Source organism: Aotus nancymaae, unplaced genomic scaffold (genome assembly GCF_030222135.1).
Source record: "Aotus nancymaae isolate 86718 unplaced genomic scaffold, 86718_ANA_hifiasm-v0.15.2.pri h1tg000088l, whole genome shotgun sequence".
Taxonomy (NCBI): domain Eukaryota; kingdom Metazoa; phylum Chordata; class Mammalia; order Primates; family Aotidae; genus Aotus; species Aotus nancymaae.
The window spans coordinates 3,030,050-3,043,517 of record NW_026988503.1 but is presented as its reverse complement, the minus strand read 5'-3'; positions in this window follow the sequence as shown (position 1 = coordinate 3,043,517).

Here is a 13,468-nt window from a genome sequence, read left to right as displayed (position 1 = left end):
CTGTAAAAACCCTAGAAGAAAACGTAGGCAAAACCATTGAGGACATAGGCATAGGCAAGGACTTCATGACTAAAACACCAAAAGCATTGTCAACAAAAGCCAAAATAGAAAAATGGGATCTAATTAAACTCCAGAGCTTCTGTACAGCAAAAGAAACAATCATTAGAGTGAACCAACAACAAACAGAATGGGGAAAATTTTTGCAAGCTACCCATCTGACAAAGGGCTAATATCTAGAATCTACAAAGAACTAAAACAAATTTACAAGAAAAAAAAAAACCCATCCAAAAGTGGGCAAAGGATATGAACAGACACTTTTCAAAAGACGACATATATGAGTCCAACAAACATATGAAAAAAATGCTCATCATCACTGGTCATTAGAGAAATGCAAATCAAAACTACATTGAGATACCATCTCACGACAGTTAGAATGGCAATCATTAAAAAATCTGGAGACAACAGATGCTGGAGAGGATGTGGAGAAATAGGAACACTTTTACACTGTTGGTGGGAGTGTAAATTAGTTCAACCATTGTGGAAAACAGTGTGGCGATTCCTCAAGGACGTAAAAATAGAAATTCCATTTGACCCAGCAATCCCATTACTTGGTATATATCCAAAGGATTATAAATTATTCTATTATAAAGACACATGCACAGGTATGTTCATTGTGGCACTGTTTACAATAGCAAACACCTGGAACTAACCCAAATGCCCATCGATGATAGACTGGACAAGGAAAATGTGGCACATCTACACCATGGAATACTATGCAGCCATAAAAAAATGATGACTTCGTATCATTTGTAGGGATGAATCTAGAAACCATCATTCTCAGCAAACTGACACAAGAACAGAAGATCAAACACTGCATGTTCTCACTCATAGGCAGGTGTTGAACAATGAGAACACATGGACACAGGGAGGGGAGCATCACACACTGGGGCCTGTTGGGGGGAATAGGGAAGGGACAGTGGGGGGTAGGGAGTTGAGGAGGGATAGCATGGGGAGAAATGCCAGATATAGGTGACAAGGGGGATGGAGGCAGCAAACCACATAACCACATTGCCATGTAGGTACCTCTGCAACAATCCTGCATGTTCTGATCATGTACCACGGAACCTAAAGTGCAATAAAATATATATTTTTTAAAAAAATTCTACTGCCAAAAAAAAAGTTCAGCAAAACTTTGAGGCTCTAAGAATATAGTTCAGGAAAATTTTAAACAATTTTATGGGGTATAGCCAGTAGCAAAAACAAAGAGCTCCTTATTTTTTTTTCCTTGTTGTTGTTTATTTGTTTTTAATTTTTTTAATTGAACTCATATCTGAAACTGAGAACCTACAAAAAAATTACAATAGGATGGTAACAATTTAGAAATAGTGTGTATGTGTTTGGGCATTATTAAAAAGCCTTAGAAAGTAGAAAAGCTTAGAACAAAATACAAAATTAAAATATTCTGTGTTCTTAAAGAATCATGGACTTAAAAAAAAAAGAATCATGGACTTGAGATGATGGATAACGGTTGATAATAAAAGCAGAGTCCATTGCAAGAACCTGTATTAGCTACAGATAAGAAAGACAGATGTGCAAAATAATATCTATTTTCAGGATATCATAGGACCAGAAAAGAGTACATTGTTTATAAATGCATTTTTTAAATGAAAGGACTTTTTTGTTGACATACATGCTACTACCTATCATGGAAAACGATATGGTTTTGCAATATAAAAAACTCAAGTACTGGAACTGTCTAAACATTGTAAGTCCATTACATGTTTCAAATATTCCAATTTTTGTGGCCATTAGGGAAATATCTTTTTCTTCTATGCCATATAATAGGCAGGAAACTGTAATGCAAAACTAATTACTAGGTAAAATCTAATGCAAAATGAACATTTTTGTAAGTGATAAAAAAGTCTTATTACCATCAAATAGGTAGTTCCAGTCCCATCAGTGTCTCTGATTCCAAAACTGATTTTTTTTGAGAATTCTTTACATCCATATTGAAGTGATTCAGCTAGAAATTAATAATTTTCACTTTATCACTGATCGGAGCTAATGACTGCTGTTGAAAGGTTTGTACATTATTTATGAAAAAGAAAAACTTCACCTCTGCCATTCTTTGGCATGTCATATCCTTTTCCTTGATGTAATGTCTAATACTCCTATCACATGTAATTCGTTATTACATTTGCACTCTTTCTTCCAGAATGGAAGTCCAACGTTAAGACTGTATTCCTATGACTGAAATCCCAATTCTGACTTGTTTCTTTTATCACATTAGACAATTATCCCATTGTTATATTCAACCTATTGACTTTTGATTGTTCTTGCCGTGAGTTTTATATATTGTTTTATTATACTGTTTCAAGTTGGATTCTGTCTTCTACTTTCTGACTAGATTTCTTTCATATTACTGTTAGGCCCAGATGTATTTGAATTCCCAAATACAAGTTTTACATTTCTTCAATTTTCCTTACTGCATTATAGTAACTTCTTATGTGATATAAAAATCAGAAAAGAATGTCTATAAGCATTCAAAAGTTTAAAAGCCTAATTTTATGTAGGCTGCTTTAATAGTAGAAATACATCAACCCAATAAAAGGTATTCTCAAAGTGTAAGCATGTTTAGAATTTACAATAATGATACCTGAAATTCTAAAGGCTTAATAAAATTTTGACTTCTATTTCAAGGAAGAGTGTTTTTTTTTTCTTTAGGGGAACTAACTTATTGAAATCTGTAGATGTGTTAAATAAATAACATCCTCATAGTTTCCTGCTTCTTCTGATGCTATTATTGTTGTATATCTTATTTTGAGTAACTGTCACATATCATAAAGCTGTCTGTGACATGTTTAGATTTTAAGAAAGTAGAATTCTGATTATAAAGATACTTCAGAATATGCTTCAATAGTTAGTAAGATGAATAATGTATTATTTCTTTATTATTCATTGAAAGCTTTGGTTAGAATCATAGATATTCAGACTTACTGGGCAAACATTTAACAAACGGAAGGAATAAATGTCAATATTTTTGATATTTTTCTTCCTCATCTTAAAGGCAGCAAGTCTGGAGATGACTCATTATATTTAGATATGCTTTTTGATAATAAGCAAAAAATGATGTTTTATTTTTAAAAATATGTTAACTCAATAAATTTTCTTCTTATGCTGAAATTTCTTGACCTAAGTATTAATGTATGTCTTTCTTGACTTGCAAGTCTGTAAACTGTGATTACTAATAGTATACTAATAGTATAATTCATCATATAGTTATTTTGAGGATTATATCATCTTAAAGATGCATGGTACAATACATGTTTTTGTGTGTGTGCATGTATTTTATATATAAATACTACCTTCAGTATCTGTATGTCACACACACATATGATCACAGATACTGAAGGTGACATTGGGATGTATTTGATTCAAAATTTTAAAAAAAAGCCTTACTCAAAAAGGCTTTCGTAATGAAGAAATTACTATCTTATATGATAGGTATACTGTGAATCTAATAATTATTTGCTGTATTGCCAAAAAAAAAAAAAAAAAAAAAAAACGAAAAACAAATCTGCCTTGAAATAGCCTATTACTTTTCAATTCCAAGGTTATATCTAGGTCACTACAGTTCCACAAAGAGAAAGTACATCTGAAGCTATGCAGCCCCTGGAAAGGACACTGCCCAGTGAACTAATCATGTATGACCACGGGGTACTTTAGATAAAGAAATCCTTTCAGTGAACAGAGTCTGGGTTCATGGAGATCAAAAGACAATCCTGAGCAACAGATTTAAACTTGAAGCAGGGGATGGAGTGACCTTCCTGAGAATCACATTGAGTGGGGCAGGAGACCTGAAAGAATTAGCAAGGTCCTACTAGCAAGCTAGCAAAGGAAAAAAAAAATGTCTGTTGGACAGGTGATTACCAGTGTTTTCTATAATAATGAAAACAGCATTTTGCACATATTATTTAGTTTGATAATAATTAATTTGTAATTTGTCTTGCAGAAATATATCTTGATTCTAAGTTTTTACATCTACTTTTACTATATGCCGTCATAGTGTTATGATTTATCCCAAATGTGCTTTTCATTGCAGCCGTATTATAAGCACAATTCTTTGCCATTCTCCGATGTTTAGACCTTTCACAGAATTAGCACTCTAAGGTAGTAGATAAGAAATGTTTCAGAGGAAGAAAATGGAGATTGTTATGTCTTTTAAGCTTTATAATACCAGATAAATATTTTTGATTACACATGGGTTGTGAAAATTGATGGTTATTCTTTATTCAAAGCCCTGATATTAACAAAGCCCCAAAAGAGGGAATGAATAGAAACAGAACAAATGAAAAAGTACAGATTGTCTGGCAAGGAGTCATTTGCATATATTCTTAGCCAAAACTGATTTAAAGAATCTCCATAGGTTAATGAATAAAGAACTTTTAATGAAATGCAATATTCAATTTAGAAATGCATTATCTTATAAAGGATTAATTAAAATAAATAAATCTTGATATTAATTTTCCAATATAGAAAAGAGTTCAATTTAGAAATGCATTATCTTATAAATGATAAATTATAATAAATATTAATACTAATTTTCTGATATAGAAAAGAGTTCAATCTCCCAAAGAATCACTGAAGAATAATTAATAAGAAATATGTGTGTAATTCTCAAATATGTTGCTTGACATGGTTTACAACTTTACGTAAAATTTTCCCAAATGAATTTAGAAATAGCGTTATTATTTATAAATGTGTACTCATGTATGGTCCAAATTAAGAGGAAACTAAAAGTTATGATGCATATAATACTATGATAGTATAAACACTAATAAAAAATCAAATTCCATTTAAGAAATGTTTTATTGTAAATATTACCAAAAAAACTTGTATTACCAAAAAAAAGTGTGACTCCCTACACACATTTATTTCTATTGTTCACAGAGTATTACAAAATAAATTTCCAAAATTATGTAATTTTACTTATAAATCCTTCAGTATGGAGCCCTATTTGATAAGACTTGCTTCATATAACCTCATTGCCATTATCATACCTGATATTATTCTTTACTTACAAATGTACACAAGATCACTGAGATACATGTTTTTCTCATTTTCTTTAATATGTCTTTTACAATTTGGTTTGTTTCAGTCAGAGCCATTCTCTGTTTTGTGTTGGGATATTAGGTAACTTATTTTTTGTTTATTCTATGATCATCTTACTTCTTCAGTTCTACATTATAGTATTTATGCCATTGATTTGTTAAGAAAATGGGTCATGGGTCTATATTCTATACAATGAATGTCTTACATTTGGGCCATTGTTAGTTAATTTTTCTGTATGTACCATAAGTGCTTCCTTTATGCCCCATGTTTTGTATAGCTTGGAAATGAATATAACATTTAATTAGATTTGGGTTCAATTTAATTTAAGCAAAATTCTCTCAGATTGTGCTGTTTTTCTTAGTGCATGATATTAAGAATTATGTAATATCTGCTCTTGTTACCTGTAGTGATAAGATTGGTAAGTGGATTCAAGATTTATTTCAGATTAAACCATTCATTATAAAATTTTCACTAAAATTTAACTTTTGGTTTGAGCTTCTATTTAGTATTTTTGCCTATACTATGCTTTATATGAGTTTGCAAAATCAGCATTTTAAAAATCTATCATTTATTCTTTATTTACCACCTAGATTTATTCTTTATTGAATAAATTATCTCTCCCCAACCTTGCAGCTATTCTAATGTATAGTTTATAAAATAACGGCTAAATGAATGCTCAATTTTTTAAATTTGTATATTGCTACTAACCAAATTTCATTATTTTGTGGTAGTAATACCTATTGATTCTTATATGTTTTTAATATATGTAAATATATATGGTATATCTTGCATGTAGAAAATATTTGACTTATTTTATTCCATTACTTTTTATTGTATCTCTTTGTTTTTTTCTGTTGACAAAGTGCTGGGTTAATACTACCCACAAAAAAGTAACTAGGGGTGGAAAAAGTGGGCTCATTTTTTTCCCTATCTGTGGAAGAATACCTCCAGAAGATAGTATATAAGAAAAACATAAATTCCTAGTTTGTTAATTTGTTTTTTAAAACATAAATGAAAGTTAAATTATGCTAAATATTACCTGGCACCTGAGGAGATAAACATTTGATATTCCTCAATAGATTTATTAAAGTGATGAATTACATACTAGATTTTCTGATAGCAAGTAACCCTTGTTTTCCTTGAATAAGCCACACTTGATAAAGATACATCTTTATACAATGTATTTAATACTTTCAGTCTGATTTATTAAATATTTTACTATGGCTTATAAAAAAACTGAACTTGTATCTCCTACTTTATCTATAAAATTAAAAAAGAAAAATAAAAACAAATATTTTTAATATGTCTAGTAATTTTAACTGTATTAATTTCAAAATGAGTTTTGTGTTTAATTAGAAGAATTTTAACAATTTTCTATCCATATTTCTCTAACTCCTTAAAGCATTTCTAGTGACTTTAAAAGGCAGCGTTTTTTTTAAGAATAATTAACTGTCACGTATTTGCCATAGCCAGTGTCATCTAAAATTTACTGATCCTCAGCATTACCTCGGGAGATTTTGTTTGTTTTGCTTTGTTTTCTTTAACTACAGATTTTAGGAACCAACTTCAGACCCACTAAATCAAATATCCCTTATTGTGGGACTTAAAAAATATCTGTTCAGGTACTTAACATATGCTTTCTGCTTTTCAGCATACAGTTTAGTATGCAAAAAACACAGTTATAGAGAACAAAAAAAAATGTAGAAAATGTTCTAATCTGCAGAGTAAATAGTTTGAACAAAAATCAAGTCTCATAGGATACATTATAATATAAAAGAGCATATAACTTTGTCAGGCTGTGTGTATTTGAATATGGATGTAGGTGTTAAACATAAAATTAGTTTTTATACAATCCTTTCTTCAATAATGTATATTTTGTCATAATATTCCTTACCTATAACAATATGGTAAAAGTGAAAATAATTAGTTATAGTAAATTAAAATATCTCCATTTAAATAGTGTTCACATTTTTAAGAGGAAAAGTAAAATGTTGAGTCATTGAATGATATGCCATTTATGATGAAATATAATTTCACAATTTAAAAACATTTTGGTTCTACATTTTATTTTATTGAAAATTGCTCCACCAAATCTTTGTGAGATAACATATTCCTTTAAATAAAAGTACATCTTTTTAAGACACATCTTTATTTTATATGCCAGGAGAAATTACTTTAACAATAAAAAGCAGGCTATGTATAATACAATACCAACATTATTTCTGGTCTTAAAATTATATTTAAAGTTTATTTCCAATTCATGCTTTGTAGATATAATTTGTGGATGTTAGCTTCATGTATGTTAATCTACGTCTGTTATTTTTCAATTGAAAAGAAAATACTGCATAATGAATTTTATTTTATAAACAAATGTTTTTTTCTTTCAGAAATCTAATATTTAGAACATAAAGCCGTTTCGTTTCTTATATTCAATTCCATTTATCTTTCAATCATATAATTCCATTGCATTTTGAAGCATCAGTAGGTTTTTTTCAGTAATGGAGTAAGGACTCCTTATTCAATAAATGGTGCTGGAATAACTGGCTAATCAAATTCAGAAGAATGAAACTAGACCCTTGCTTTTCACCATACACAAAAATTAACTCCAGATGGATTAAAGATTTAAACGTAAGACCCCAAACTATAGAAATGCTGGAAGAAAATCTAGGAAACACCCTTCTTGACATCAGCCTTAGAAAATAATTTTTTGATAAGTTCTCAAAGCAATTGCAACAAAATCAAAAATTAACAAGTGGAATTCAATTAACTAAAGAACTTCTGTACAGTTAGATAAATCATCAATGGAGTTGACAACCTACAGAACATGATAAAATATTCAGAAACTATACATCTGACAAAGGTCTAATATCTAGAACATATAAGGAAAAGAAATCACCAAGCAAAAAACAAATAACCACGTTTATAAAAGGGCAAAGGATATGAACAGACACTTCTGAAAAGAAGACATACACAAGGCCAACAAACACATGAACAAATGCTAAGCATCACTAATTAGTGAAAAGCAAATCAAAACCACAATTATATAGCAGTTCACATCAGTCAGAATGGCTATTACTAAAAAGCCAAAAAACAACAGATGCTGGCAAGGCTGCAGAGAAAAGGGAACTCTTATGCATTGTTGATGGGAATGTAAATTAGTTCAACTACCATGGAAAGCAGTTTGAAAATTTCCCAAATAACTTAAAACAGAGCTACTATTTGACACACCAATCTCATTACTGGGTATATATACAAAGGAAAATAGATCAGTCTACCAAAAAGACACATGCACTTGTATGTTCATCAAAAGCTATTCACAATAGCAAAGACATAGAATCAACCCAGGTGTCCATCAGTGGTGGACAGATTAAAGAAAAAATTCAACATGGAATTCTATGCAGCCATTAAAAAGAATGAAATTATGTCCTTTGAAGCAATATAGTTGGAGCTGGAGGCCATAATCCTAAGAGAATTAATGCAAGAACAGAAAACCGTATAAGCATGTTTTCACTTATAAGTGGGAACTAAACATTAAACACACATAGACATAAACACAGGAACAACAGACACTGTGGACTATTAGGGGGGAAGGGAGGGAGGAAGACATGGGTGGAAAAACTTGCAGTTGGGTACTATGCTGACCACCTGAGTGCAATATAGCCATGTAATGAACCTGCATATGTAACTCCTATGTCTAAAATAAAAGATGAAATTTAAAGAAAAATGTGAAACCTCAGAAATAATGATAAACAAGAACAGAAACAAAATTCCATCCTTTATGTTTTATGTTTGCTTTATTATTATAGATAAATAATAGATGTTTACATATGTAATTAAGTTAAATTCATATAAATTTGATTTAAGCTTATATTTAAATTAAATTCAGCTAAATTCATCTGTATTTTATTTCATTGTATTCATTTATTTAAAATTGTTTTATTTTATAGACAATTGCTCCACAAAACCTTTTTGAGATAACATAATTCTTTAAATAGAAGTACATCTTTTTAAAACAGATCTTTATTTTACATGCCAAAATAAATTTACTTTGAATTTAAAGCTAAAAAGCAGGCTATGTATGATACAATACTAAAATGCCACTAACTTTGAATTTCATTACTTCACACATTTAAAGATTGAGAAATTTTTATCTCAGAATTTATGAAGTATTACATGTAACCATGGATAGGTCACTTAAATGACTAAATGTATAGTCTGAATACCATTGTATCAGATGAAAGTATCTGATTGAATGCAAAACATAATCATACATTTGAATGTCAGTTAACTACAAAAATTTGTGTCTATGACACTGAAGTCATCATCTCAGAATGTCTCCTATCGACTTGTAATACAGATACAATAACAAAATACTTAGATGTTGAACTTTTATGATTTTCTGACATGTATGTGTCTGTATGTTGAAATTTAAATCCTCATTCTATTAAAAAAAAAGCTCCTTTTCTACTTAAACACTTAAAATGGATATTTCTTTGATTAATTATAGTCTATATATTGTAAGAAATAACATATTAAAGGTAATTAATTGCTTTTAAACGTACAGTGTTAACCACAGTCACCCTACTGTGCAATAGATATTACCAGAACTTGGTCCTCCCATGTGAATTCAACTTTATACCTGTTAATAAATCTCTCCCTGTCCCCCTCTGCTTTCTACCATACCCAGCCTCACTGTTCTACTCTCTACTGCTTTCAGATCAACTTCTTTAGACTTTTTATATGTGAATGAGATTATGCATTTTTCTTTCTGTGCCTTGCTTATGTCACTTAACATAATGTCTTCCAGGTATATCCGTGTTGCTGCAAATTACAGGATTTTATTCTTTATTATGTACCTCAAAGAAAAGATTTTGGATGTTCTCACCACAAAGAAATAATAAATATATGAGGTGACTGAATATTCTAAAATACTCTGATTTGATTATTATACAATATGCATATGTATTAAAACATCACACTGAACCCTATAAATATGTAATTATTATAGGCCAATTAAAAACAAAAATTTAAAAAGTTTATTAGTTTTAAACAGTAAGCCTTTCATGTTGTTACTTATCAGAGTTTGCAAACATAAGGCTACCAAAGACATATCAAAGTTCCCTTATCTTTGCTATCTTCTTGTAACATTTATTAATGCATTTTACAAGACTATTGCTGATATGTTAGAAAGTTGCTCTGTTTTCTGTGATTATCATCCCTAGGCTTGCTTTACATTGTCTACAGTACTTTTCGGGTTACATTTTTCTTCTCCTTTATGTCTTTCTTATGCATTCTTACTCCTCCACACATAATTTATGTGATACTTCTTCTTCTTTACAGTTTTACTCTGAACATAGTACATTCTCCATACACTGCTTGTTTGCATTATACTGTGCTTACTGTTTTTCTGTCATAACTCTCTTGTTATACTGATTCCTGAATTTTCTTTGCATTTCAAGTTAAAGGTTGCTTATTGACAGTAAGTGTGCCCAATAGATAAAGAGATTTTAAGGGAATATTTCTCACATTGTGTGCTCCTGGAAATATGATACTTCTTTGAAATAAGATTTTCCTTTTTATGCAGTGGTGTTTGATTCCTTCAGTTAAGTCTGACACCCCCCTGCCCCCAACCTATAAACAGTCTTTCTTCAAAAGACTCTTAAGAGATTAGCCAAATGCTATTTCAGCACGTTCATTTTTTAAATCTCTATTGACTATTAAAGGTAGGTTATACTTAATGTTAAACATGATTTAAAAGTCCACATTTGGCATATTAAAATACTAGTAAGCCGTAGTCAATATAAGAGTCTGATATATATTGAGGGTGGATTGTTGTTTATAGTCTCATGTACATGTGTTTTCAAATGTTAGGTTTTGTCTGAGTTGGCAAGTCTATAATGTGTAAAAATGGATGAGTCTAGCAAATCTATTTTCAGAGATTATTTTTCTTCCTATTAGAACTAATTTCTGCTGATGTGAAAGTATTATTTGCTTGACCTAGCAAGTGTGAGTGTTTAATGGACTTAGCCAAGCTAAGGCTGTGCATTGGTTATCTGAGTCCTAAACCTGAGAGTTTGGCTAATTCCCTGATAGATTTGGCCAACACATTTTGCCATTTTAGACCCAAAGTACATTATTAATAAATTGGAACTAATGACACTGTCCTGCTCTGTAATGGCCTAGCAAGAAATAGATAATCAATTGATTTTTTTGGTATTATAAAGTACTAAAAACTAACCCCATAATTGCCCCATTCAGAGTTATAAACCTCAGTTATTTCATTTTTCTAAATGTTAGAAAAAAACGTTGAGGGTCATTTGTTTAAACGGAATCCTGCAAGAAATAAAACAGGTGCTATGGTTAATGGTGCTATAATTTAGCAGATTCCTGTTAATTTCATCTCACTATATCGGCATAACCTTGAATTACTGATTTTTAGAGTTATTCATGAAGCTATAATTTCACATGAAATCTTGGTAGTGTGAGGCTACCACATGTCTTCTACAAATTTTGTTTAGAGATGTGCTATTTTCAATTGCTTAAGCAAATAATAAGGCACACTGCTTTGAATTCTAATAAGAATGTAACATTCAAAACAGTGTTACTTAAAATTGGAAAAATTGATGAATTTATTCTGTCATTTTTTCTAACGCAAAGTAAAGTAGAATTGATGCTTATACTCCAAAATCTTACAGCTGTTAGTATATTGCATTCAGTGAATTTTTTTTTCTAAAATTGCCTTAAAATGTGAACTATTTAGAAAACGTCACAGTTGTGGGTTCTAGTTTTTTAAAATAAAAAATGCATTGATTCTCAAAAATACCATAAGTAGCTTCACTTACAATTTTTAAAAGTCTATACTGTAAAAAAATTTTTTTCTTGAAATCATTAGAATGACAAATATTTTTCTCAGATCATTTCTAAAGTGACTAAGATCATATGATTCTTGGTTAATGTTCCTTTTAACCACAAAATAAATAGCAATGCTAGTGAACATCCATCACTGATTTTCTACTGCAGTGATACTGTAGTATACATTAACAAATGAAGAGACATTTTACTATTAGTCCATCTAACATTGTGTGTATGTTTGTGTGTATATAGAAAACATTGTGTGTGTGTATATGTATATATACACACACACACATAATAATGATACATGTATACAATCTGTTGCCTCCTGTCCTACAGTTTTGCTGTTGAAGTGTCAAAATGTTTCCTTTATAATAAAACCTATGAGTTAAGAAGTTACACAGTAGAGCCATAAAAGCATTGTAGATAAATATGGTTTATCAAGTAATAAAAATAATTTTACTATTTTTAGAAAACTATTGGTCCCCTCCAAATTATTTCATTATATTATTCCCTTTTCTTTAACACATTGTACTGTGCGTTTCACATATTTTGGAGATCCTCTCATGTCAGTCTCTAAACCTGTTTATAAATTATCAATTTAGAGAGATAATGTTTCCATATATGAGTGTACCTCAAATTAGTTCATTCCCTACCAACACATATGTAGTTTCTAATCTGTCATTAATTATAGTGTTGAAATGTATATACTTGTACCTATATCATATTTACCTTTGTGAGTACATTTACAGGGATAAAGTAACAGGAATTAATATAGCTACATCAAAAGGGTTTAATTTTTATGGATATAAATACCTGAGTGAAATAATTGGATAATATTTAAGCATATATTTAACTGTTTAAATAAATGGCCAGAACTATGTCATAATGTTATATCATGTTACATTGGCATTAGAAGTGCATATAATGATGTATGCATGAGCATTCATAGCAGCCTTATCTATAATAACTGAAAACTAAAAACCACTCAGATGTTCTCTAACAAATAACTGGGTAAAGAACCTGTACATACCCATAAAATGGAATGTTATTCAGCAATAAAAGGGAACAGACGATTAGATATATACAAACAGCATTGATATATCTGAAAGTAATTATGCTAAGTGAATGAAACCATACAAAAAAAGAAAAAAGTGCATACTGTATAATTCCATTGATATACATTTCTATGAAATGCGAACTAATCAGAAAGCAGATTAATAGTTGGCTGGTAATACAGGAGTTGGGGGTAATAAAACAAAGGGGCATTAGGAAAATTTGGGGGTGATTATGTCCAAAGCTTCGTTGTGATGATGACTTCACAAATGTGTCAAATCTTATCAAATTGTATGCTTTAAATACATGCAGTTTTTTATGTCAGTTATTCTTTAATAAGGCTGTTAAAATATATATAAATATATTCTGGCACAAAGGAGAATGAAATAAGTTCTCTAGACCCTATTATTCAAAGCATTAAACCTATAGTTTTTCTTGTAGATCTGCA